The sequence below is a fragment of the Macrosteles quadrilineatus genome, unplaced genomic scaffold (genome assembly GCF_028750875.1).
Source record: "Macrosteles quadrilineatus isolate MER2022 unplaced genomic scaffold, UCM_ALF_1.0 Scaffold_1__1_contigs__length_201487025, whole genome shotgun sequence".
NCBI lineage: Eukaryota > Metazoa > Arthropoda > Insecta > Hemiptera > Cicadellidae > Macrosteles > Macrosteles quadrilineatus.
Genome location: NW_026542594.1, coordinates 20353988 through 20381872, shown reverse-complemented (window position 1 = coordinate 20381872; position 27885 = coordinate 20353988). Strand labels below are relative to the sequence as shown.

Here is a 27885-nt window from a genome sequence, read left to right as displayed (position 1 = left end):
CGGGTCAAATTTTGAGGTTAAATCAAAACAAACAAACATGCATAATATATTATTTAATTGACAATAGTCTATTAAAAGTAATAGTCTATTAAGTATAGTAGTTAAATATACTTGAATATATATTTGAAAATAGAGAAGTGTGTACATATATTTTTATATATATTTGGTCGAGTTTTCGACCACTGGACAACCTCTAGTCTTTATAAAAGTTTGAAAGTGGACTCAGCTGTCTTAGGTTGATACGTTTTTAAAATTATCCTGGCCATAGAACCAACTAATTGTAGTCTTTACCAAAGGACTGTACCAACCTATCAAATCATCCATTCACTCATTTTCACGTACACAAATAAAACTCTGGTGTGTCGGTGTCAAATATTATGTATTTGTACTTATATCACACCTTACTGTGCTTATTTATACGAGTATATTTTTGTATGCGTTAAAACATATAAAAGTACTGTAGTTATACGATTGGAGTCACAACCCCTATCACATCAATGATAAATATTTTTTATTAGAAGTACAATCGAATGTCGAATTCCTAACCATCGCTGATTTTCACAATTAAAGCCAACGGAGGTATGAGAATGTAAAATTACTTGTTTAAACCTAAAATAAATTGTTAAATAGTGTATACAAAACATAATTTGATATAAAACGTCCACAAAATACACTAACAAAACTTCAAAATCTCTTACATAAAAATCCAAAATAAAACTGTGTAATCGGTAATATTCTCTGGAAATTGAGCTTTGGTATAGGTAAAATATTATTACTCTTTTGGAGTATCTTTGGAGACACATAATTCTTCTGCTGTGCGTTTTTCGTTGTGACAAGTGTGTGTGGGACAAGTGTTAGTTGTATGTAAAGAAGTGCACAGTCACACAAAGTCTTTAAAGTATTACACACCTAGAAACAATTCCTGACTACCGTATAAATTAAATACAAGATGCTATACCCGTGCTTTGCAACGGGAAGAAAATGTGACCTAGAGAGCTATTAAAGTAGCGCTAGTGTGTGTTTTAAAATACATCAACTCTTTGATTTAGTTTGAAAACATAAACTGATTTAGAAGCGTAAACCTACTTACTTTCAAACCCCTACTTTTGATGTTAATAGATACATAAGAATATGACAACATACCTTAGTGTAGCAATAGCATCAATTGCTTCATATTGATGCTTCATGAATTAAATGTTTTACCATAATTCTTCAATTTAAGTCAAGCCTCTTCACATGTAGCTTACTATATAAATTAAAACTTAAAACTTTGAGCAATACTTTACAAAACGTATATACAACCTCACTTTTAAACCAAACATAACCCTCCTCAATCTACATAAAGCGTCACAAACATCTTATTCGAGTAAATAAACAAACGTCAGTTCATTGTACTGACCAGCTGTTTCATTAACTAAATTAAATTAAATCATTTAAACATTGGAAGCATGCCAGGCGTAGCCCTTTGGAAATCAGCCTGTGGGGCAGAGCCCTTAGGAAATTGGTCCATATCAATTCTTTTCGGCAAATCTACACACTCTAAGCTTCATTTTGATGTGCCATATGCCTATATTTTTATTTGGTAAATGACCTTAACCGTTTACATAAAATTTGATTGTATCACTTTAATAATATAATAATAGGCCTATTATGTGGATGTTTATATGATTTAAATTTGATACGCTTTAACGAAAAAAAAAATAATCATTTAAAAAGTCGGAGGATGTTCAAAACTGTACCCTAATTGATAATTATGTACAGTACTACTCGTAGTATTAAAGTCCTTTGCGTGAAAAATAACCGGTTCGTTTATGAAACACGGATCAAATGGCGTGCGGAGTTGCTGAACGCATTGACATCATTAGCAAGTAAAAAGAGTCAATCAAAAGCCTTATTATGTCATTGTTGTAATAGCGTGTACAATTTAGCTGGTGTGCCATTCACTATTTATGCAAACTCGGATTCGTAGTTTTGAGATTTGCATAAGCTATCCGTCAACAAGTTACTTTTTAAATAAAATACCTACCGGTAACAATAACTTTCTCAATCTATATAATCGTATTCAATTAATTTAACTAGTTTGAAACCGTGAAGGGGACAAAACCAATCATTTTGCAAGACTGTAACACATATTGTTTTTACGCCCATAATAGAAAACGCCACCGCCGTTCTTATCAGCGTGTTATCAGAGAAAGAATCGTAAATTAAACGTCAGTTGCATAATTACATGTGTCAAAGACTGTGTGCTGTATCAAAGTCTGGAAGAAAAGGGAATCGGGTGGTGCCATAAATAGTTTCATGATTATAAACAAGTTAGCTGTATAGCTTAATGAAATCCTAATTACGAGATCATGCGAAATTGTATAAGCCTTCTAACAACTATCATGATTTCTCACTGTGAAGATAATTTAGTGTTATTATTGTCAAAGACAAATAAACTAGCTAATGGCTATTTTATTGCTTAATGTTAAAAATGTAACAAGCACTTACATTTAAAAAACTATGACCAAAATGCATTAATTTGATACTGACACTATATAGTGAAATCCAGTGTTAAGTTTTTGCCGAGGGATGTCACAGCTTACGTTTTTATACTCGTACTAGCTGTAACCCGCGGGCTTTGCCCCGTTTAACTTGTTAATTTTCAAGATGATCTCGTTCGCATGGCTCAATCACGTCCTAGTTGAAGTTCGTTCGCTACGCTCACTCCCCTTTAGGTTGGAGCTCGTTCGCTACGCTCACTTGCCTTCAGGTTAGCTCGTTCACTACGCTAACTCGCCTCCAGGTTGAAGTTCGTTCGCTATGCTCACTCACCTTTTGGTTGCAAATTAGCTGTTGTCATAAATGTAAAAGAAATAATAGTGCTGCACCCTGTTGGTAATCCTTGTAACTTTAATGCTATTGAACATCATAGAACAGAACCAACTTGTTTAATTGAAACAGCTGTTAAGATTCATTAATTCCATTTCTCATAAGGTTGGGAACCGGAGTTTTGCCAACAGGTGTCAGGTAGATGGGGGGGATGCCTTCGGCCACCTCTTGGTGCGGAGATTTGCCAACGGTGGTGGTGGGAGAAAGAGTGTGACGGAGGGAAGGAGAGCGATTGTCAGGGTTGTCTACGCTTGGCAGTTATGCGCTTGTCGCAGTGGGTTAGGTTAGGTTAGATTAGGTTAGGTTAGGTTAAAAATTCAATACATATCCTTTCACAGTCAGAAGTGCATAACTCCATTACTTTGAACACAGTCAGCATCCTGCCTGGTTTGTCCACCCCTAGCGGAAGCCACCCTCACGGTCACTTGTAATCTCTCTCTCTCTCCTCCTCCCCCTCTCGCGCAACCCGCAACCGTTGGCAAAACTCCGCAGGTATGTGGAATTCATGGATGGGGACCCTTTCTACCTGATACCCGTTGGCAAAACTCCTACACTCCATAAGGTTAACATGGGAAACATGGGAAAAGCCACTGGGGCGGAGCCGATTGGACGGATCACGAATTGATGGTGTATAAACCTATTCCATGGAATTCTACACGTATGTACCAAGTTTCGTGGCAATCGGTTCAGCGGTGTCTGAGTTTATCACTGCCAAATATATATACAAACATCCTCTTTTATACTTATAGATGAAACCCAATGAATGAAGTAAGTTTCTGTGGTTAGTAAGATTTATTAAACATTTAAAATAAGCTACCATACAGAGCTTATAAATTCTAGTTGTATATATTTGTACAACTAAAGCTTGGTGAAATTTCGTTACTGTAATGGGATTAGTTTATTAATTGTTGTATTACTTATAACTCGTTGACTGTTTTTATCCACAACGTATTTAATCGAGGATAAATAAGAACTCAGAATTAATACATAGCTTATCACTCTATATGCAGGCAAAAGTTTAATAATTTTCCATAGCTATCCCACAGTTTGAAGTTGAATTCCAAGCAATAAAAAGAACTAGCGTTTTTTAACTTGAACCAGAAACTTGTAACCTATTTGTCTTTCAAGGTGTTTATTCTAAGTCAGGATTCGTATCGAACATTGGCATACACTTGAGTGTTGCAAATATGTAGATTTAACTTTGAGCTATTTTCTAGCTAATGTTTTGACACAATTCGACGGATCCCAAGTAAACCAAAGGGCCCGCTGTCTCTCGAAGGTCGAAAGTATGTCGCTGCCGTACTCTACCAAGTCCTCGTCCAAGGAAAGTTTCTAAGGAGGCCGGAGCCTAGTTCTCAACCGGTTTCCTCGACACTCCTCATTAAAGACTTGCGCTTTCTGCAGCAGCCTTCTACTGGTTGTTGATCTTTGGTTCATCTCCGTCAGCCAAAATCTGTCAATGTACATTCCCGATAGTATGTAATTAGGTTTGTGTTTACAGTGCCTTCCAGCGCTACTTTGGCATAATATTAACCTATCAATTACACGTGAATGACAGATTTTGAAGCTAGTTATTGTTGCTTCCAAATGAACTAAATACAGATATGTTTTTATACCGAGAAACTCATTAAGCTTTACACCAAATATGGAAATGGAATAATGCCGTGTAAATAACAAATTTCTAGTAATTACCAACTGAACATGCCAACGCACAACCACAGCAAACTTCAGATTTAAAAATAGAATGACAAGTCTACTTGCAGAATCTAAAGTCAATGTTACAACCGACCAGAATACTTGCATGCACATAATAGACAACTCATCAGTGACGCTGCATGAAGTGCAGGACTTGGTTGGTTGCCACTATCAGCAATGATATCCTTTGGCTAAGAAGATTAAGAAGTGACTATCACGACTAAAATGTGCATTATATTGTTTCCGTCCCATTGATTGTCATAATTCTGGGATGGTTTTTTTAATTAAAAATAGTATTAGAGGAAAGATAGGGTATTAGAACAGAAAATAAGAAGGTATTGTTTGTCGATTTGCTTAAAATACCATGTAGAACGTCTTATCATAATGTTATCAATCAATTGTACAGTAATAGTTCATGAATGGCCTAGACAATTGTGTGATTCTAAAAAATTCAAATAGTTTAGGAATTAAGCTAGTAAAGGAGGCTTCTGGTCTAGTGGTTTGAGTGCAAACCTTCTGTCTAGAAGACTTTGGGTTTTGATCTATCAAAACACCAATACAGCAATAATTTCCTCTGTGACAATCCCGTGGCTTGGTGTTTCGCAACCAAAGCCGATAAAGGTCAACGTGAACCTATTTAAAAAATCTGTGAGACGATGGGTGTTTTTATACTGCAGATCAACGTCCAAAACAATTGTACTATAAATGGTATTCTTTTCTTTTTACTTCATTTTAAAATCTGAACTACAATTTTTCAAAGGAGCTCAAAGAAATTCCATAAGGAGTTCTATAAAACAGACAATAATATTGAGCATTTCTTCGTCGATATGGTTGCAACTTTTCTCCCTCTGAACTCTGCTCAGCAAATTGATTTAACATTTGTAACAGCGGTATTATTATACTGTACTGTATTAGAGATTAGCTTACTTGAGCCAGGAAGATATTCTCGACCGCCCCAAGTACGCCTATGGGGTATCTCGCGGTAACAGACACATTCCACTGTATCTGTTGGAACAGCTAAGTGAGCTAATAGCTCCAACTTTCTAAACTGTCATTGACTCTTAGAGACTTCTGTAAGTATGTTCAAATATTGTGTCTAACTTCTTAAAGACTGAAGCGTTTCAACGTCGTTTTTTGTGCAAGCTGCTCGAAAATTGCTTAGACTTACTTTGGAATTACATGATATTATACTGTCCAAATGATTGTTGGTCTTGTATGATTAGTTTTCCCTATACATCCTACTATTCTCCTTGAATAGTAACGAAATCGTTGCCTTTAAAATAGACAACCCGTTGTTTGGAGATCATACACGTACCGATTATATTAATTCATTTGTCCTATAAAAGAGATTTGGTTGAATTTAACTCCATTTTCTTGCCAGATACCTCTCTTGTATTGTTTTTATGATTCAATTCAATTAACTCCCACTTACCAAATGATACTTATGGTGCACCTAAAGAATCTTTGGTGGGAGGTCTTTGGAGGCATAAGGGTTTTAAATATTGTTTTTGTATAAAACAAATGTTACACTTATCTATTATAATGAATTTTTTCCTGTAGTATTTCTGGTAATTAAAGGTGATAAAAGGACACACTTGGGAAGCCCCCTACCCCAAACCAAAGATTCTGTTTGCACCAATAATGTTTGCGTCACTACTTGTGGCTACTCTAATCATTAATAAATTGTACATGTCAAAAATAAATTGCTGTAATCATAACATCGCAGTGTTTGTCTTGTTCAGCTTTCTGTCCAGTATTCTAAACATAAAAGCTCGATGTATTGAATCGATCCATCCTTCACCCCTATTTTAGTCTGTTCTCCGTAATTTATTTAATGACATGCAAATTAAACACGCACTATCCTACCTTCAGTATCCTTTACTAATAGTGCATTACGATGTCAAATTAACAGTGAAGCTTTCTGTTTCCGCCATTAGTACAACGGCACACGGTCTGCTTTCTACGTTAATTGGTAGTTTAATGATCATAGGGTTATTGGCCTACTTATGAATTACCGTGTTATTCTGTTTTTGTAATATTCAGTAAAATTTTTGCTATTTCCACACATATTTATTATGGCGTCATGTTTTCCATGCTTACATACCATTATGTTCCAATGTAGGTCTATCTGAAAGACCATCTGATAGTTTGGAGCTCCACAAATATTGTATAATTCAATCATGGATTGACATAACAAGAAGCCGTTTGTTTAATTTTATTGTTGAAAATACTGTAAGCTTAATTAATTGAAAATCAATTCAGACAAATGGGAATTCGCGTAGTTGACAGGTTTGCTGTGGCGAGGGTATTTTTAGATTTTTAAAAAGGTCTAGAGAGAAATTATGATATTTTGTGTTTGAGGATCAATAATCAGAAAACCCAATTTTTACCCCATAAAACCCCCCGTAAAACCCCGTTCCCATGGTCCGATCATGCTGGTTCGCGAACTCATTCAAGTTTATCCCGCCTCATTAAAATCGGACCAAAATTACTTAAGTTATCGCGTTCACGGACACACACACATATGTGTGTGTAAATCTATATATATATATATATATATATAAAATTGAACGAATGGTGTTTTTGGCCTCTGGAGACATCAAAATGAAAAAGTAAATCGGTCCCGGGCCTAGGTCTTACCGTGCCCCTACGATAATAGCTACTTCCCTTTAGGGAAATTCGCTAACAAACAAATTCAAACTTCTCTATAAAACAAGTAGATATGTTTGTTAGAACAGCACAAAATCGAAACCGTAACTTAATTCAAAATTCTAACGTAAATTTGTACGCCTGATTTGCAGAACGTTGTTTCCGACTTTAGTACTGTATTAGTTTTCTTGAGTGCTCGTGACGTGTGACGTGTGGAACGGTGGAACACGAATTGTTGCAGTTCGCGTAATCTCAAAGTTCGATGGACCATCAGATAATCCGTCACACATCGTTATAAGACGAGTTTCAATGAGACAAAGTAACGATCCATTTGATCTCTAATTATTATCGTAAGGTTCTTTAGTAATTCTAATCACTAAAGGTGGTCCAATTTCAAATTCAAAATCACAGTAAACATGTATAGTTTTCATAATTATATTACTAACAGTTCAATACAAACATGATACCACCGCCTCAGCAAACCTGCAGACTAAGCGAATTTCTACTTGCCTGATTATATTTTCACTCAAATACCTCCTTGAAAATGTCAGATTTATTCCCTGTTTAGATAACATTTTTTAGTTAGTTCACCAGTTTGCTGTTACAAGAAGGCTAATATTGTTATTTCGTAAATGTTAATTGTTCAGTGTGAAATGAATACATTTTCCAAATGTGATCAAAATATGAATATAAAAAAGCAAACTACCTACAACAGTTTATTTATTTACCATGAGCATAACATGGGAATTTTAATTTTAATTTTTTTTCTCTTGCTTCAAAAGACTAAATAGTTTTTTGAAGCTCTATTAAATGGTTCAGAAAGGAATTGCGAAACTATATTTTATAATTTATTAACCCATAAAAACCTTCATAAACGCCAGCTCTCGTAGTCCGATCGCCGGTTTGTGGACTTGTTCGAATAAACTTAGGTTGAAACGTTTGTACTGTACCAAATTGAATCAAAACCGTATCACCCTAACTACTTACGCACGACTACACGGATCTGGCGGATCATAGAGGTTGAGATCTAGCTCTAGACGAAACTTTTATTTTATTTTAAACCAAATCTTAACAAGTTCATGGTAAAAGAGTGTGGTTTTTAATTTCTTTAATTTAAAAGGTCGATATAAACAATATCATAACTTAAGCATTATAAAAGATGTTTTGAGTTTTACATTGATAACGAAAAAATTTAGATTTTTATGGATCACATCAAAAATAATGTCTTAATCTGTTATGAAACTAAAACCATAGATAAATCATACTCCCTCTAAAACCCATTCAATATTTTGCATGATTGTGGCATTCGTAAATGCCTAAAAGCACAAATGTTTTTGTGATTAATACAACCCATTATACAGGGTGTACACAAACTCACTGAAAATATAGTGTGTTTATTCTATGGCCAAAACAATAAGAAACGTCGTATAGGTATGGGTCTAAAATGCCTGGTTTTCTGTCTGTCTGTATGTATGCAATTTTTTCAAATTCATCCATAATTTCTGAACCCCTTTAAGCGATTGACTTCAAACTTAGTTCATAAGTAGTGAAATATAGGGTCCTTAAATTTACCCATTCAAAAAGGCTGCCTTTAAAAAACGGTTTATAGAAGTAATACATAAACTCAAGTATTATTTTCAATCTTAAGTTTTCCAAAAAAATATTTAGAACTATTTTGCCTATTGGGTCTAATCGAAATAGATCACAACTTTCCATCTTTTATAAGTATTTACTGTCTAGTGAGTAAATATTATAAGAGTAAATATATGTTTTAAGTTTACAAGATATTACAAGGTACCAGTATTTTATTTACTTTACGTAACTTTGATAACACGAACCATACTCATTAAGTTATTATCATCAAAACTGAAATTGGAAATGGAAAACACATCGAAAATATAACCTAAACAAACAAACTGGACAAATGGCTATCTATTTACTTGCATACACCAATGTGGCTGATGATTCCTCAAGCAAAGACCTTCGCTGCTTCCGACCTCCAGAATGTTCCGTAAACTTTGTGTTACGTTATTTTGTAAAGCTATGCACGCCTTCGTAATTCAATAATCAACGGTATAAATTCAATTTCTAATCGTAACAACGGCACTTGTATCTTTCATTATATTTGTATGAAAACAATACTACTATTAAATTACATTTTGCAGTTTACAAACAAAACTTTTTTCCATAAAACACGTAATAAGCTGATTAAGAAGTTATCAACGAAAAAATGTCATGCTAGCATATGAAAAATGCTGTCGAATAGTGCAGATTTAATATGGTAATTTCTAATAGTTGTCCCCAAAATAAATTTATATCGTTTGTATTTTTGGATAAGGGTGAGTGATGCTTTGGAATCAATATTTTCTATAACAGTTCGGAACTATTTATTTCAATTTAAAATATTGTACACGAGTTATATAATTCGATGAATAAACTTTGCTGTTTTTTTTAACATCTTTAAGATTATTTTACACACATCATTTAATAGGTTGCAGCACAGACAAAGGAATAATATTCCCTTGTTTGAGGTTGCAGTCTTTAGTGACATTACCATTCTTGCGTATTTTTTTGTTGGTGTCACTGCAATACGAATACGTCTAGCAAAATTTTGTAAAAAAAATCCTTATATTTTAAATGGATACCCCAAAATTCTAACGAGATATATTTTGGACGCTGTCAAATAGAAACAAAAATTAAAATTGAGAGTTTCGCTAAAAACTCAAAGATTTTTTAACCAGTTTTTGTTAAAATTGTCGATGAAAACCTGTAGTCATTTAATTTTGACATTGCACAATTGTAAAATTATCTCCTTTTATCCTCCAATGTCAATTTCCTGTGTTTTCATTCCTACTAGACCTCGATTGAAGGTTCGACGGACCATAACATTCGCCAACGTACAAACAGCTGGCCTAGGTTGCAGACGACAGCAAACATCACAGTAATGACCTTTCACAATCGCAGGTGCAATAGAAATGTCTGAAACTTTCTGTTGGTACACGCAACGATCAGCTGTTTACCTTGGACATTCATAATAGCTCGTTCTTTGTTTGTCAGCTCTTTTGATCTAATTCTGTCACAAGGCTGGTGTTCAGCTTCATGAAGACTTGCGCTTGCGTAATATAATACGAATTCCCACCACAAAGTGTTTCAATATTTGTATGATGCAAGAAATTTAAGAAAAACTCCTTTGTTCGTAATAAACACAACATTTTTAAACTAATCCAAAAACTCATGAAGTTGTACATTTTGTACTCCATTAAGATTTTAACGGAATCAAATAGTCTTAGGATTTTCTACAAAGCTCTGAGTTTCAAAACTACTCATCACAATATCAATTATTATTGATTACTCGAGCCTTTTTTTGTATAGGAATAGGGAATAGCAAAGTACTAAAATTATATGTACGTTTTTGACGGGCAGTAATTTAGAAATAGCAAAGTTATTCTACATAACAATAAATTTAAAAAAATGTTTATGCTCATGGTACAGTGTAGATCTTTATGGTTTCCTACAAATTTTGGTCCAAGAACTTTTGACTCCGAGGCGATAGATTCAAAGGATTTAAATTGTATGGGGATAATACGCTGAAATGCTGTCATCATTATTGCATCTTATCAACAAAATTTCCAGCGATTTCCTACTGCATTCCGACTTTCCAAACTGTGCCGAACACACATTAAAGTGAGCATAAAGAATGAACCAAGTAAAAACAAATTGATCCATAATTGAAAAATTCTACTTTAATCGCCATCTTACTTATGCACATTGTTCCACGTCCCACTTTAGTATCTACATGGCCTTCAAATGCTTTATGGTTGATATTGAACTTTTCTGTGCAATTTCCTCTATTTGTCTTTGTTCAAGCCTTTATATTTGACCTTTCATCAGTCTCATTATTTAACGAGAATGGCAATAAATTTTACTTTCTACTATATTCTTCAAAAAATATTGTATTATTGGTTGCAATCAGTATGTATACGAGAAAATATTTAGCGATACAACTTTTCCTCTTTTCAGTCTGTTACGTTTCGATTCAGTTGCGTAATTTGACGCTCGATTCTTTAACTTTCTCAACAGGTTTTAAAACTATGCCAAAATTCTTTTAAAAGGAACACCGGAAAAATCACACACCACAGTTTTGTGTTTAAAACTAATCATTCTCATATTTTGAAAAGATTTTAGTGATTTTCGTGTAACTAATAATATACATACAAGCTGTGTTGTGAAACATATTTCTATAAAACACAGTTTACCTCGATGTTTACGATGGGAAATAAGTATGATCCTTATCCAGGTCTGTGGTAAACTACTCGCATGGGTTAGGATTTGCCCGGCGGATATTTGTTTGTCAAGAAGGCCTACCCAATGTCTACTTGCATGCGACGGAGAATTTGTACAGTTGTTGAATTTGTTTATGTGTCAAATAAGGCAGGATATTAAAACACCTATTGTTAGAACAGGATGTTTAAGGTTATTGCATTGGGATATCTGGTTATTATTTTGTACAACAGGAATGGTGGAAACGTTATGTTACTACAGTCAGGATCTAAGTTAGGGATCCTAGGCGAGACCTTGCCTTGACCATGACAGAAAGGCACGGGTACCATCATAAATTGCATCTTCCCATTACGAAACTGCATTTTGATTGTTGTAGGTGACTCAACTGTGTACAGCCATTGACTATAGATGCACAACCGTAAAGTATATTCTCTCCTCATGTCAAAGTTGTTACCAGTTGAGTCACAGACAGAATGTGCTTCTGGCAAATTATAGAGTTTTCTTTCTTATACATCAAGTTTTTATCATGATCAATGGCTAAAGCAAGTGACGTATTTATACCCAACCTATTTCATTTAAATTTTAAAATGAATTATATTTGCAAAACGTTTCTTGAAGGAAAAACGATGCCTGAAACTTTTATTCGAAGAGTGCGTGCTACATTTGATAACGATTTACTGAAATTATGTCCAGTGGCACGTGTTGCAATTAGTCAAAACACTTTTTATATAATTTAAAATTGAAATAATGTAAGAACCTTCTTAAAGTTTCCTTTTACTTCGATTGGCTTGTAACTGAACAATACAACTACCTACCCATATCATGGCCCCCACATTTAATTGTGGGCCCTGTTACCAGGATCTGGCTCGGGCCCCCTACTAACCGGGGGGTCGGGGGGGGGGGTATGGAATACCCCCCAGCCTAGAGGGGGGGTCGGGGGGGGGGGGTATGGAATACCCCCCAGCCTAGAGGGGGGTCCGGGGGTTCTCCTCCGGGAAAATTTTGAAAATGTCATGTATTTTAGTGAGTTTTTAAGGCAATCTAGGTATTAAATTTGTGAGTGGTAAATGGCACTTTTGCAGCCTTTTTTAAGGAAGAAAAGAGTTCTTCAATGAGTTTTATAAGACTTAAAATTACAGGAATTCAGCAATTAAAACTATTATATCAATACACAAAAGCTCCATATTAATATTTTGCCTATTAATATTTTGTCTTTTTTATTTCCCTGTAAAAGGTTTGGCTATCTTAACTGCTATAATTGTACTTTGTAATATGGAGTAGAAAAAAAACTTACGTAAATCGAGTTTAACAGCTTACACCAATGAAATCATATTTTATTCAGTGACAATTTTCATCAAGAATTTTAACAATACTACATTTTTTGGGATTGGAAGTTTGAGCTGCCGAACTTGCGCGAGTAGTCACGGAGAAAAACGAATGTGCACGAGTAATGCCGAGAATGACCGATGCTGTCGATGCCGGTGCTATCCAATCCATGCTTTAGTACAGTATTATACCGAGCGAATTGGGAAGAAAACTTAGGTCAAAATTATTACAATCTTACTAATATTATCTTTCATATTTTTAAAACTCCAAAAGTAAATAATTTTTAAGTTTGTGTCAAATAACCTAGATTGCAATTATTAATTGAAATATTCCATACATAAAAGTGCAACCGAAGAGGGACCAAATGTTGATAAAACGGGACAAATAAGCGTCCCAAGAGGATTTGTCGGGACGGACCAGTCCCTCTAAAACGGGACGTCTGGTCACCTTAGCTATGGTACATAGTACATGTCAATTTTTCAATGCTTTACAAATTTTATTTTAACTTATAACTATAAGGATTCATTCTTGAAACTATCAGTTCAATTATAAAACCAAACTTTGTTTATTATGGGGGGAATGAGGTAGGAGTGCCTAGGCGCCTGGCGGGAGGAAGGGGTAGAGGGAGTTTGTGGAGCCGGCCACTGGGGCCCGAGCTTGCTGTTCTGCTGTTGTATAGTACATACGCACCTACGCAGTACGCACCTATAGTATTTAAATGTAAACTACCTTAAAATCTAGAATTAATACATTTTAAATTATTTAACTTTGTTTTTTGTAAAATATATATTATTTTTATCTTCAATTTATGATCTGCTGTAAAGTGATCTTCAATGGGGAAAAAAGAAAAAAAGAAAAAAAATGGGTAGGCCCGGGCCCCCTGAGGCCCGGGCCCTGTGACCAGAGTTGCACCAGCCCCACCCTTGTGGGGGCCATGACCCATATTGAAATAATGTTGGCAAATGTAGTGTATACGTAGAAAGGATGTTGTAATCGCTATTTGCAGATATGTACAATTATTTACAAATTTGAATTTAAAACTTAGCACTTCGTAAAAACTCCAAGGTCTTCTCAATCAAAAGTCGTGCGCGTAGCGTAAAATTTTAAAGAGTAAAAGTGCTTAGGAGAGCGAAAGTGAAAATCTAAGAATCATGCGTCACCGAGCCGCAGCGCTGAACAGCTACTGTTGTCTGCTACTCTGCTACTCTGTGAAAATCTAAGAATCATGCGTCACCGAGCCGCAGCGCTGAACAGCTACTGTTGTCTGCTACTCTGCTACTCTGTGAAAATCTAAGAATCATGCGTCACCGAGCCGCAGCGCTGAACAGCTACTGTTGTCTGCTACTCTGCTACTCTGTGAAAATCTAAGAATCATGCGTCACCGAGCCGCAGCGCTGAACAGCTACTGTTGTCTGCTACTCTGCTACTCTGTGAAAATCTAAGAATCATGCGTCACCGAGCCGCAGCGCTGAACAGCTACTGTTGTCTGCTACTCTGCTACTCTGCTGACTCCCACCATTGTGTCATGTCACCGAGCCGCAGCGCTGAACAGCTACTGTTGTCTGCTACTCTGCTACTCTGCTGACTCCCACCATTGTGTCATGTCCGGTGACATTCTGCAGTTTTGCACGTCCTTGATAGTCATGGACCACCAAACACTTCCAACCAAACACTTCAAACCAAACGCGTCCTTGCCCAGCAAGTTCCAAGTTGTAAAATGAAATCGCAGGGAAATTAACTCGGTTGTGACCTCTTTACTCGAATTCGACCTTTTGTTTATGTAATGTTGCACAAGAATAACTGTTTACTCGTGGAAAAATTATCCATTATAAATTCATATCTTGTTACATAAAATAATTACACCAAGTATGTGTGGTTCATCGGTGAAGTAACTGAAGGAAATCAAAACACCAATGAAACACAAATACATCACTTGCACATGTTTCTACAGTATAGGAATTTTAATTTTTAATTCAATGTTAGAGAATTTTCCTATATCATATGTTTTATCTTTACTTTGAAATGCTTGTTTTATATTTTTATATACTTGGGCATGACCCTTGACAGAAGACTTACTTGGAAAAGCAACATCTGGAACAAGACAACTTCGTTAAATTTTAAATTTAGAAATCTTTCTTGGCTATTAAATCAAAGTTCAAAATTAGCAACAGAAAATAAATTGCTTTTATACAAAACTATTCTAAAACCAGTGTGGACGTATAGTATCCAACTGTGGGGGACATCCAGTGAATCAAATCTGAACGTCATCCAAAGATTCCAGTTTTTTATCCAAAATAAACTTTTAATATTAATGAACATAACCAACCAAATATTAATTTTAAAAATATACTCTTTGTATGACGGGATTATTTTCAAGGTGTCTACCTATTTTCAAAATTTCATCTTAATATTGGAAGGTTGTCAAAATCAGTAGTAAATTTATAACGTTTATTCTACTAATTTTTGCCAATTTCGAGGCGTTACATCCTTCTTGCATCGTTTCTACGACAAACCCAAGATTAGCAAAATATTTTTTATCGCTTAATTAATGTTCATGAACGTTCAATAATACTGAATTAAGTTATTATTCTGTGTTCGCTGGTTAAAGTAGCTGATTGAAATTTTTTTACTCCTATTTGCATGGATCAATATTATTTTTTATGTTCATATAAAACATTTAGTCGACATCAGCGCACTCTAACATTTCTAACAGCAACCATTTTGACTGCATCCAGACAATAAATATTTTCCGTCAATGGTAAAACAACATTTAAACATTCATATTATATTATATATATCATTGCTCAGTAATACAACCTAAGAGTAGTAATCAATGATCAATGGTATTAATTGGACTGTTCTCTTTTGTACTGTATTTTGTAATTTGCTACCTTACTGTAGATGGTTTGTCATAACGAAATGTCATTTAGTCTTTCTTTACTTACGTTTACATTGTTTTGTTAATTGGTAACTATCATAGCAACCCATAAGGCCAGTGTTAACAAATTTAGATTAGTTTTAATTCGTACAGACATTATCAAATTGATATTTGTTTGTGTACAAACATGCTCACTGTTTGTCTAAGTAACCCTGTAAAGTTTGGCTATAATATGTCCAGCCGTTATTGAGTCATCTGATGACATAGTTTGCATGAGTTCTGATCTCAAAGAGCTTCGCTCAATTAACTAAAATGTAAAAGAAAAATATTTTTAGAATATCTCGGGAGCAGAACCTCTACCTCTTAACCTCTGCTCTTCGAACTGTCAAATTTAAGTATTTACAGCTGAGTTAAATTAATTGATATATTTATATTCTTTCTAAATGTAAACATGGAAAATTTGGAAGCCCATGGGGCGTAGCCCAAGACAGCAAAATGATTTAATATTGCATTGTCATCCATTTGTGAGCTATGTTTTAAGTTTCAAGTCTCTAGCTCATCGGGAACTTCGTTTAAAATTAGTATCAAAATTTGTAAGAAAGCGAGCTAATGAAAACAAGCCCATGGGGTGTAGCCCAAGGGAAGTATGAAAATTAAATGATATATAATATTGCATTGTCTTCCATTTGTGAGCTATGTTTCAAGTCTCAAGTCTCTAGCTCATCGGGAAGTTAGTATAAAATTGATTGCAAAATTTGTAACGGACAAGAGTGCGAGCTAATAAAAACGTTTTAAAATAATCACGCAGTCGGATACAATTTCTTTGAATTTAAAAAACCAGCATAGGTAACTTTTCACGATTTATTATCATAAGATCTCTGTTGTTAATACGTCGCCGAATCGCAAACACGGGATTGTTTCTTCTGGGTAGCATTTTATCATAATCAAAATTAAAAATGGGAAAACACAACTCATAAAAATATCCATGAAAAGGTTAAACACACCATATCTGAAAAATAAAATACAATCCCTTAATTAAATAGGCTGATTTTTACTCCCTATGAACGAAACTGCATATTTGATAAGTTATCTTTGTATTTCAATGTAAACTGATAGCTTTGACTATTCCTGAGAGGTAAACAGAAAAAGTAAAAGTTAAATCGACAGAAGGGAAAGAGGCTATTTTTATGAGCGATATTTTGTTTTAGAAATGAATCATATGTTAGGTAATCTTAACAAATTTGACTTATATTTAAAATATATGAAAAATTTCAAGTCCAATAAAGCAAAGCATATTGGGCTGAGCTTGACAAAAGTTATTCCATGACTTCTACAGAGAATTACCTTATTCATCAAAATTGATTCATCAATAAAAGAGTTTTGCTGTGCACAATAAATTCCTTACGGAGAAGAATAAAAGAAGATTCTATTGGGCAAATTGAAATTCGCTTGGTCTTTATTTTGCTGAATCGGGGTTTTTTTAAATATTTTTTTAACAATTTTAAAATGCCATTCAAATTGTCTTTCTAAGTGAAATTACCAAGATAATTAATTTCAGTTGCTCAAGGTTAGTATATTCAATTTGGCAGGAGTTATACAGTTTAGTATTGCTGGTGTTCTTAGCCATCCCATAGCCATGTTGATGTTGTTCCTTAGTAACTTTTTCAACTGTTGGGTTACTGCATGTTCTAGTTCAATTTTTGGAAATAAAATGTCAAACGACTATCCAAAAATGTGAGAAATGTCCACACTTAATCAATTTCATTCCTACCGTCGAGGTGGGCTTACTGACACTGACTGAATACATAACTCTTCTTGGTAACAAAATTTACATACACATTATTAAACTGTTAAAGAAATATTATTATAAGCCTATTAATTGCTTGTATTGTTTTCATGTCGATGAAATATTATTTATTTAGTTTAAGCCACCATCCAGATTTTATATCATCGTTTCGTTTGAACAAAAATCAATCAATATACCAGTAGCCTCGCAGAACGGATGACTATATTTTTTTAGTGATGTAATTAAACACTTTCTACTTTTTTGGTATTTTCAAGTTCCATTCGCATAAATATTCACAGAGTAATACAACGAACTCGTAAACAAGTGATTTCACACGTCGTTGTGCATCAAAGACGTCCAAATGGATCCGAGGTCAAAGACGACCAAATGAGCGTCCGCTACCGTCTTCCGCTAATAGGTAGGTGAAGGTACAGAATAACTGATTCAAGGACTACAACAACATGTATTAAACCTAAACCCTACGTCACTCCCAGGTGATTTGAGTGTCTGTATAGTGTAGCAATGTTATAAGACAATCCATTTATATCTTAAATACAAATCAAAATATTTAAGTTTATTTTATCAAATGTAACACAAGTAATTATGTACTAACCTTCATTTTGGGTAGGGAGACACATTGATATTGCCACAATATTGAACAATCAAATGTAAATTAATTTTAATGTGAAAATATTTTTTTTTGTTAATTAAAACGTATAATTTACAATTACGTGTTAATTTCATAGCTGCAGTAAGTTTCATATGAAAGCGTCATTACATTACATTTACATGTATAGATCTTGTTGTCCTTTTAAAAATCAACACACACGTTCAAACAATCGTACAATCGCAAACGTAATTTCTTAATCATTCATGAATTAAAAAGTATTTTTTTTTCATTTTAACATATTTTAGGTCAAGAGATCTGTTGTATTGTTTTTGAAACTTCATTATTGTACAAGACTGTCGTACAAATTACTAATGACTTAGCTGTTACCCACGGGCTTCACCCTGTTTGACTTCATAAGTACTAGGAGAAACCCGTCGAAATCGACGGTTACTCTTGAGGTTTTATGTAACTTCAGCTAACTGCGATGATAGAGTGAAAATCTTAGTTAAATTAAGGGAGGATAAGCAAAATAATGAATATAAGATTGTGTAACTACCTTCAAAAATGTGGTTGGTTTGTGCCCAAAAGACTTTTTAGGAGTCTTATAATTGTTTCTTGTTCATAAGTTTTGTTCATGTTAAAGCCACTTTCACTATATGGGAAAAGGAGTTCATATAACTGGTCTGTCATCTTACGGAAAGAGCCTATATTACTAATACTGGTTACATCTACTTTAGGAAAATCATTCAGACCGTATTTGGATTGCATAAGTGAATCGCCATCTTTGGTCATAAAAATACAGAATTTCATCATCATATTAAATCAGTTGGTTTTGTATTTGATAAAAACATCTGATTCTCCAGAACGCAGAAACATTCTTACTTCGATCGAAGCAATTTTAATCACTTCTCTTGCCACATCGACCAATGTATTTTATCATCCTGTACTTATTCGCTAATTGATTAACTTCTGGCGTAGTTTTGCCTTGGCCGTATCGATCACATAAAGTTGTGCATGTATTTTTATGGATGGGATGGACCATAATTGTTGTGAATTTGACCACAAAACTTGAACATTTGCTGAACCACATACATAACCTAGTCCAGCTTGGTTGGCAACAAATTATGCAAATGAGATGAGATGTGATGGCACTGTTATTTCCGAATGTTTTGTATGTAGCGAGGCTTAGATGCATTGTTCGACCTAGCTAGATATGTACATCAAAGTAAAAAGCCTTTCTCCCTTTTTTTAATATTGAACTGCCATTAATTCACCTACTGCACCAAACCATAGATTAAACCTACTCCGTGCTTAGTATATTCCAAAACTTGGAACGTAGCTCACATCCTCAACGTACTCATCTACAAATGATTATTTGAAGTACAAACCCCTACAATAAATATAAGCTAACCCGATAAGGAATAGTTATCTGTTCCTTTGAAATTGATAAGTCCAACTAATTTTATAATATAAACTTTTTTAAATGCATTACAGCATAGATTTTTGAAAAAAAAATTAAAACATATCATAAATTCATTATTTTGTTCAAACTATAAAAAGCTTGCCATGCAGTGAAGAATCAATTTTAAAATCATAAATAATAATGTAAACATTTAATTTTGACAGTTTCAGTAAACGCTCATAACACTTGGCCTTTGAAATACAATTTTAAAATTAACAGTTCATTAAGTAGTGTAAAATTATACATATGGTCATAATGTAAACAAATCTGCTGAGGACTTTAAAGGCCTCTGGGTCAGAGCCCCAATGGAATTTAACTTGTTTCTCTTTTGATGGCTCATCTACTACAGACCAAGGCCTTTCTTTTGAGGCCCCTACCAAGTTTCTACGCCCAGCCGTTCTCTGAAATTAGCTGTGACAAAACCCCGTTTTGCCTCCATAAAAATAACATGGGATGGGAATTTAAAGGCCACTGGGACGGAGCCCCAAGGGAATTTACCACATTTCTCTTTTGATGGCTCATCTACAGACCAAGCCCTTTCTTTAGAACCTCTACCAAATTTCTACGCCCAGCCGTTGTTTCAAATGAATATATAGATTAATAAAACTATTGATTGAAGTTAAGCTGAAATGAACAAAACAGAATACAGTAATACAAACAAATAATTACATAAGGCAATAAATTGAAATAATAACATACAAATAAGTACAGCTGAGGTTTTTTAACATTAGTTTTATGGAAAGTTCCCTTTGGAAAGGAATTATGACCTTAAAGGGAAATTTATTTAATAATGGATAGTTTAGTGCAAGGTTTCTCTTCATGACGAACGTTTTAAGTAGCCTATATGGTTAATAGGGGTGTGACTTGTAGTTTTTTCAAAAGTTCATGGGTACTTTGGGCTTTAGATATGGATATAAGAACATTTAACCTACGAACGCAAAGTTACACTCACCCACAAATGTTATGAAATACAAAATAGTATATTATCTTACTAGGCCTGAAAATAGGTCTTTACCGGACAAGTGAGGTAGTTCCTTCCCACGGGGAAACGGACTTTCGGCCTGCGCTGCCCCTGACTCGGCCTGGGCTGCCCCTATTATGTGGTGTAAAGGGTAGGTTTCTCGGGAGTAGGTACCTGACCTGAGCTTGCGCTTTACCCACTAAATCCCAGGAATCTCCCGGAAATACCTGTGGGGTGGTGGACAGGGTCGTCGACACAGGAAACAGGGCAAATAGCATTGGAGCCAACCTTCTATGAAATACATTACTATTGTATTAGAATACTGCTGTAATCTATGGCATTAAAGCCTGTCTCATGTTAAGTTGAGGCAGACTACCTGACCAGAGGGTATAGCAGGACAATGGCTAGGCCGAACCTTCGACGGACCGGTGTCCGGGCAAATGCGGACACGGAATATTGGGGACACATCATTAAAGAGGGCAAAAGCGGACACTAGAGATTACTGCTACCTGACAAGGGGTTGACAGGTCTCTGCAAATATTTCAAGGGCGGAACATTGCGGACACATGTATCTACGACGGGGAAAAAGGTGCGAGGGAGGGAGGCCACGGGTATTTGGCAGTTTAAATCTTTATCTTTCTATTTAAATCTAGACTATCCCTATACTATCATACGCGTTACGTTTGTGCTTACAATGTAAAAATGCGCCAAGGATTTCCAAAACTGGAACTAATAGCCTTCAACAAATGTTGTTATTTATTATGAATATTTCGTGGAGTTTACTGTCAATAATTAAATTTTCATTAGAGATCACTTGCCAGATTGACAATGTTTGTTAATTAAATAAAGAATAAAGACGAGGAATCGCTAAGAGATATTTGTTTTCTTACTTTATTAGAAAACAGCTGTTATATGGACTAAACCCTTGTGTGGGAAGTTCGTAAAACCAGTATAGTGTGGCGTAAAAGTTTTTTACCGTGCACTTAGTCAGCTGATGAATAAACAGTAAAATTCAACGGCCTATTTTATTTTCTGAAATATAAAAATGTTATAATTTATGTTATATCCAAACAAATTGTTTCGTGAGTTAAAAATATACTAATTTTTCTGTGTTGTATGATGTCAGGTACCGTACGTTACTCCCCCGGTAAGCTTCACTGTTCTCGCACGAAAATCCTGTGAAAATCCGCAAACTGTCGTGCTTGTACGGTAAAACACCATTTACCGGGCTAGTAGTGTAATATACCATTCCTGTAGGCCTGTCAAAACTGTACGACGTGTCTATCGCCTTGACAATCAATTGACAATAATTTGTAATGAATAATTGACAAAATGATAATGGACCACACTCTATCCACTTGTTCTAACTATTAATATCATATAGAACTCGATAACAGAATGATGTTCAACTTATATTCCAGCTTTCAATAAGTAGTTGAAATACAAACAATAGGTCTTTTTATTTAAAGAATACATTAAACTTAAGAGATATTTATAATGTCAAACATATTGGGGGTCGATGTAAATAAACATTAAAAATGGTAGAGAAATTAGTTTACATTTGTAAACCTATTATACATGTAAAACTAAAACGAAACATATCAAATGCACTTCTGAACAATATTATCAATACGTTATTATTAAAATTTGGTTTAAGTAAATTGATTAAGTTCACTGGTAGTTTTCTGTTTGGAATTTTGCAAACGAACAATTCTTGGGGCGCGATTGTCAAATTGGGTTGTTACTGGTATTTTTCTGTTTGGAATTTTGCAAACGTAGAATACACAGGGCGAGTTTGCCTGGGTTGGGAGGTTACTATTAGATGTCAGTTTGCTTCTTACCGTCACAGTGTACGCATCCTTCGGTATGGAAGCTACAACTACGCAAAAGGGTAGGCCTTGTGCTCTTTATAAGGGATACGCATATCGGTTATTATTCCTATAATCTGTTAAAGCAAATTGTTTTTAAAGGGAATAATCTATTGCCGTGATGCGGCACAACAGGATAGGCATAATACATCCAATAGCACAAATGGAAATTCGCTAAACATAGGTCTCATAGCAAGACCTAGGCCCGAAACCAAAACAGATTTTATTTTTTGTTTTAAGCTCCCCAAAGGCCAAAAACTATCCGTTCAAATATGAATGTGCAATATAGAGATATTTGTACATGCGTCCATTAGCACTCAAGTAAGAAAAATACGATGTTGGCAACATTTGAAACAAACGTGTAAAAATCTACGTTTTCCAAAGGAGATCGCGAACCAGCTTGGCCGGACTAATAAAGTAAGAAAAACCAATTTCTCTTAGCCATTCCCCGTCTTTATTCTTTATTTAATTAACAAACATTGTCAATCTGGCAAGTGATCTCTAATGAAAATTTAATTATTGACAGTAAACTCCACGAAATATTCATAATAAATAACAACATTTGTTGAAGGCTATTAGTTCCAGTTTTGGAAATCCTTGGCGCATTTTTACATTGTAAGCACAAACGTAACGCGTATGATAGTATAGGGATAGTCTAGCTTTAAATAGAAAGATAAAGATTTAAACTGCCAAATACCCGTGGCCTCCCTCCCTCGCACCTTTTTCCCCGTCGTAGATACATGTGTCCGCAATGTTCCGCCCTTGAAATATTTGCAGAGACCTGTCAACCCCTTGTCAGGTAGCAGTAATCTCTAGTGTCCGCTTTTGCCCTCTTTAATGATGTGTCCCCAATATTCCGTGTCCGCATTTGCCCGGACACCGATGAGACTGTCCCTGTCCAGACCTTTTCAAGAGCTCTCGGCGACATCCCTTCTGGAGTATCAAATCACGGACCTAATAAAATCAGGCGCCTTAAGATAAATCATGTGTTGCTTAGTCTATGGTTGTATGATGTTCAGTAAAATTACAAAGTTTCACGGCTTAGGTTTATCAACATAGTGCAGCACTATTTTTTGTGTGTTGAATTTTCAAAATATAAACAGCTAGCTGTAGGGTAATTATATCAATCACGGACGTCTTATACGTTATACGATAGTTGCCATATTATTTTTGCACATTCCTCTCTCACGACGAAATATTCTCTTGTTCGAATTCGGAGTACTTTATATTTCTCCCATTTCTGAAATGGACAAACATTTAAATCCCTTTATTTGTAGCTACCGTGGTGGCTAGAGGGCAATGTCTCCTTGTGTCAGAGCTGAGTCCTGAGGGCCTACAATAGATGCGCTGCCTCTGCCTGGTGTCTGGCCTGGCCCCCTCCCCACTGACATGCGACGCACGACGGCATGGGCATGACGGACTATGGTGAAAGCCTTTCTTTCGCGGTGAAAGTAATGGCCACTGGCGTTGACTCTTCTTTGTCACACCCATTGTTTGGAGGTGGCATCAATGACGTAATTGACTACAGTGTATTAGATGTATCGTTTTATTTTATGTTTCCTACTTTTATAAAGGCTACTTACAGTCTTCGCAATCCTGTTAATTGAGCACTACGGCCGTTTCGGAGATAACTCCATCGTCGGATGCCTAGTCATCATACACTAAACTGATCTATTTACATTTTTTACGTGGTTTCTTAATTTTCATTCCGTCAAAGTTTAATAAATAATACATGTAACACAAGACACGGACACGACACGAAAACATTCAGGCACGTGCACGGCTAAAAACTGACGACAGACTCAATTACCGGTAACCGAGTCCGAGTTTATATATGGATCTTAAAACTAAACGAGTTGTGACATTTGCCTGTGGAACGTAGTCACGGCTCAGTTAATTTATCTCCTTATGGAATTTGCTAATTGAAGTAGAGTTGGATAGTAAAGATTTATTTGGTCAAAATCAGCTTTACATTTAAAAATCATTTTTGTTTACTTGATTGTTTATAAAAACATTTCCTTACCCTTTTTGTAAGGGGCCAGTCCAACGGCTGGTATAGTTCGGTATTGTTATACTGTACTATATTAATTGTACCTTGACTTAATTTTTATCATTATGTTATTCATGTTTTTTTTTATATCTGTTACGTACCATAATGAAAACATTAAGGAGTTGTATTTTGTTTCCAATAATATATAAATACTACAGTAGTTCATATGAAGCATTTTGCTCGAATTCAAGCAATTGCAAAGTATTACAGGCGTTTTAAAATGATAATATCCATGACTTCAAAGAGTCAACTCAAAGATAATAATTGTAATCAATCACTCCACTCCAGTTATCGAAAGTGAAAACGAACTCTGAAAACGAACGCTCTTGTGTCTATCATGTGTTTACTATGAACAGATGTAATTAATACAAATTATTCGTCTGTCTGTATAAGCATTGACTTTTTATCTACACATTGTAGATATAAAGTCAATGGTATGTATAAGTAAACAAAATCTTTTCTTCAAAATCGTTTCTTCAAAATCATTTATATTGGGATGTTGATGGCCTGTGCCTTTGGGGCAAAGCCTGAGGACTTTTATTACAGAAATTGGTGAAAGGGGGCGTCTACACAAAAAAATACTTAATTTTAACACATCGTTGAAAAAATCCGTCCATTATTAACATAAATCACCTTCAACTGTTAGGATTCATCAATCGATGTGCACATCAAAAACTTAGAGTAATCTCTCTTCCTTTCCTTGTTAAACTATTTTAAATAACTGATGCATTTATTTATTTGTTATTTATTGTATTGCAAACTGCCTATTTAGTAGGACTGTAAGATTGTAATTGCATGTATCAGTTATAAAACGGTCTTGACCATTGGAAAGAAAAATCAAATAAAACTTGTGCAATATATTACTGCATAATATAACTTATGTTACTAAACTGTTGTTAGTTACCAAGTATTGTGTAGTCTGTCCTATAATCTTCTTGCTTACTTACGCTTTCCAGTCTTGACTTTGAATCACATCATATTAAAATTCAATTGGTGATGTTCTGCAAGCTTCCAAGAAACTCTTTACTAGTCAAAAGAAAATCTCCCTGACTACTGTGCCAAGGGACGAATTTCAAAATATTTTGCGTAACAAAGCTACACAGAGTAAAAACAAAAAACAATGGACAAGCTCTCTTAGTGTTATGGTAGGAAGTGTTGTTGAAGCAAATGATTGTTTGGAAATTCCAAGGACTTCAGAGTGTTACATGATTGTGATTTTCATAATAATTGCAGATCCTGGCACTGAGGATGACGTAAATTGTTTTAATAATGACACCATATATCAAAGATGGTTTTGTCAAATTACGCTTGTATTAGGGAATTTCTGTATGGGGAATAATTACGTAGGTCTCATGGTAAGACCTAGCTCCATGGTACCATTGTACAAATGTTACAACCCCCATCGCTGTAAAAATTACAGTTCAAAAGTTTTTGTAACCTTTCCATACACGAGCTGTTGGCCCGTCCTACGTACGGGAATCGAATAGTCAATTAAATCTGAATATGATTCAGAACAGCTAGTTTACAACTTGGTGGCCGATTCACACACACTGGCTTTGAGTACAGTAGCTACATACCACCTTCCACTGCATACTATCACTTACCGTACCTTGTTTACTACCTTGTAGTACTCCTTGGAATACACTTTTAAAAGTTGAAGTATCTTCTCTCCGCCATGCAAAGCCTGCCCAGCCCATCCGAGATCCGAGCCTTTTGGTCTACTTTTGGAATGTACCCCTTTATCAAGTTTCTGAATCATACAGTACTACTGGGATAGTTATGATATGGTATGAATCGATTTTGGTTTCTACTGACACCCTGCAGCTTACTGGTAAGCTTTCTGGAGACCTACTACACCGGTTGACATTTTCATTACGAATAAAATGTGTACTGTATGCAGTCATACTTATATTCAAACATCTAGAAAAAGATGTATCAACACGTAAACCACTTATATCTTAAAGGATTTAGCACTTATACTTAGACGGATTGCATTTATGACAAAACTTGATTATACGTTTAAAAATGTTAGTTCAAAATTATACAATCTCCTTATAAAATAAATCTTTTACGGTAGGAAAGAAACTATATTTTAAAGTGAAATAGTGTATAGGCAAACTCTGACGATCAATATTTTTGTATACCGGTACAAACAACTTGTAACATAAACATTTCAATGACAGTTAGAAACCAGCTGTTAGTTAAACCAGCACAACTTAAAACTCGTCCGTCGGCTGCTAGACTTTTTGAAAATTAAAACTTAATTTCTAAAAAACTGAAACCCTAAACTAAAATTATGGCTTCGACATTCCCTAGTTCTCAAAATTATGTTTCTTTCAACACAAAAATCATGAAAATCCGTCAAGTGGTTGATTCAGAATCGTTAAATAAAAAAACCCCGTTGCGTTTTAATATAGGCATAGCTCCCACCGCTATTTCTGAATACCGGATTCTTTCCAGATGCTTGGAAACAATGTATTGTAAGCCCATTGTATTGCCCAAGACTAAACACTCGACGAAGGTAGATCATCTAAGGCCTATTATCTGTATTACCAACGTTATCTAAAATCTTAGAGAAACTTTTAGTACAAAAATAACTGAATTATTTGAAACAGAACACATTTTACAGAAACAGCAATCAGGTTTCAGGAAAACTATAGCACTTGCACTTCCCTTTTAAATATGATGAGTGATATCTTTGAAATGAAGGATGTTAGTTAATGCAGCTCTGTGTAGTCATGTTGGATTATTCCCAGGCATTTGATTCAATATCTCACAAATTGTTGCTAGCAAAACTATACTGTTTCGGATTTGATGAGTCAGCAGTGAATTGGGTTGAATCATACTTAAAAAATAGAACTCAGGTAACAAAAATTGTGACGCAAAATTCTAGGGGGGGAATAAACTAGTATTCACCTAAGTCAGGCTAGGCCTACCCTAGAACCGGCCACACTCAAATTTCTTCCCCGGAGTGCTCAGAAGGAGCCGAGAAAAATCCAGGGGTCGATACGAAGTTGTCACGGCTTTGACTGATCAATTTATTTAAATTTAATCGAAGGCTCAGAGCTCTAGAAGCGCTCAGGAAATCCTGCAGACGCCCAGTTGGAGCTATATCATCCCAGCCTCCGTAAAAGTGTTTTGGAGAATTTTGCCTAACTTTTAGAATGACTCTGTAGGGCCGACGAGTATTCAATCTGAAGCCAATATGATTCAATTACTCGTAATGAACTTTAAAATAATTAGCTAAAGGCCTAGGTAAATAATATAAAATCGAATATAATGTAAAACCCAATCCCTACAGAGTCGTCGGGGCCTAATTAATACAATTGGACGGAGAATTTATCGTGATGTCGTTTAAAATAGATTTAATATTAATTTACGTAGCTGATTGTTCAAATCAGCCTGCTCCCAAGACTTGATTCTTTCACCCGCCAAAGACGGGGTTTAG

General features: G+C 35.1%; 1 protein-coding gene across 1 annotated transcript in view; it reads left to right on the top strand.

Moving 5' to 3' along the window:
* The window catches only part of LOC129004808 (uncharacterized), a 69106-nt gene that overhangs the window by 1570 nt on the left and 39651 nt on the right, over positions 1–27885 (top strand). The gene's annotated exons all lie outside the window — the stretch shown is intronic.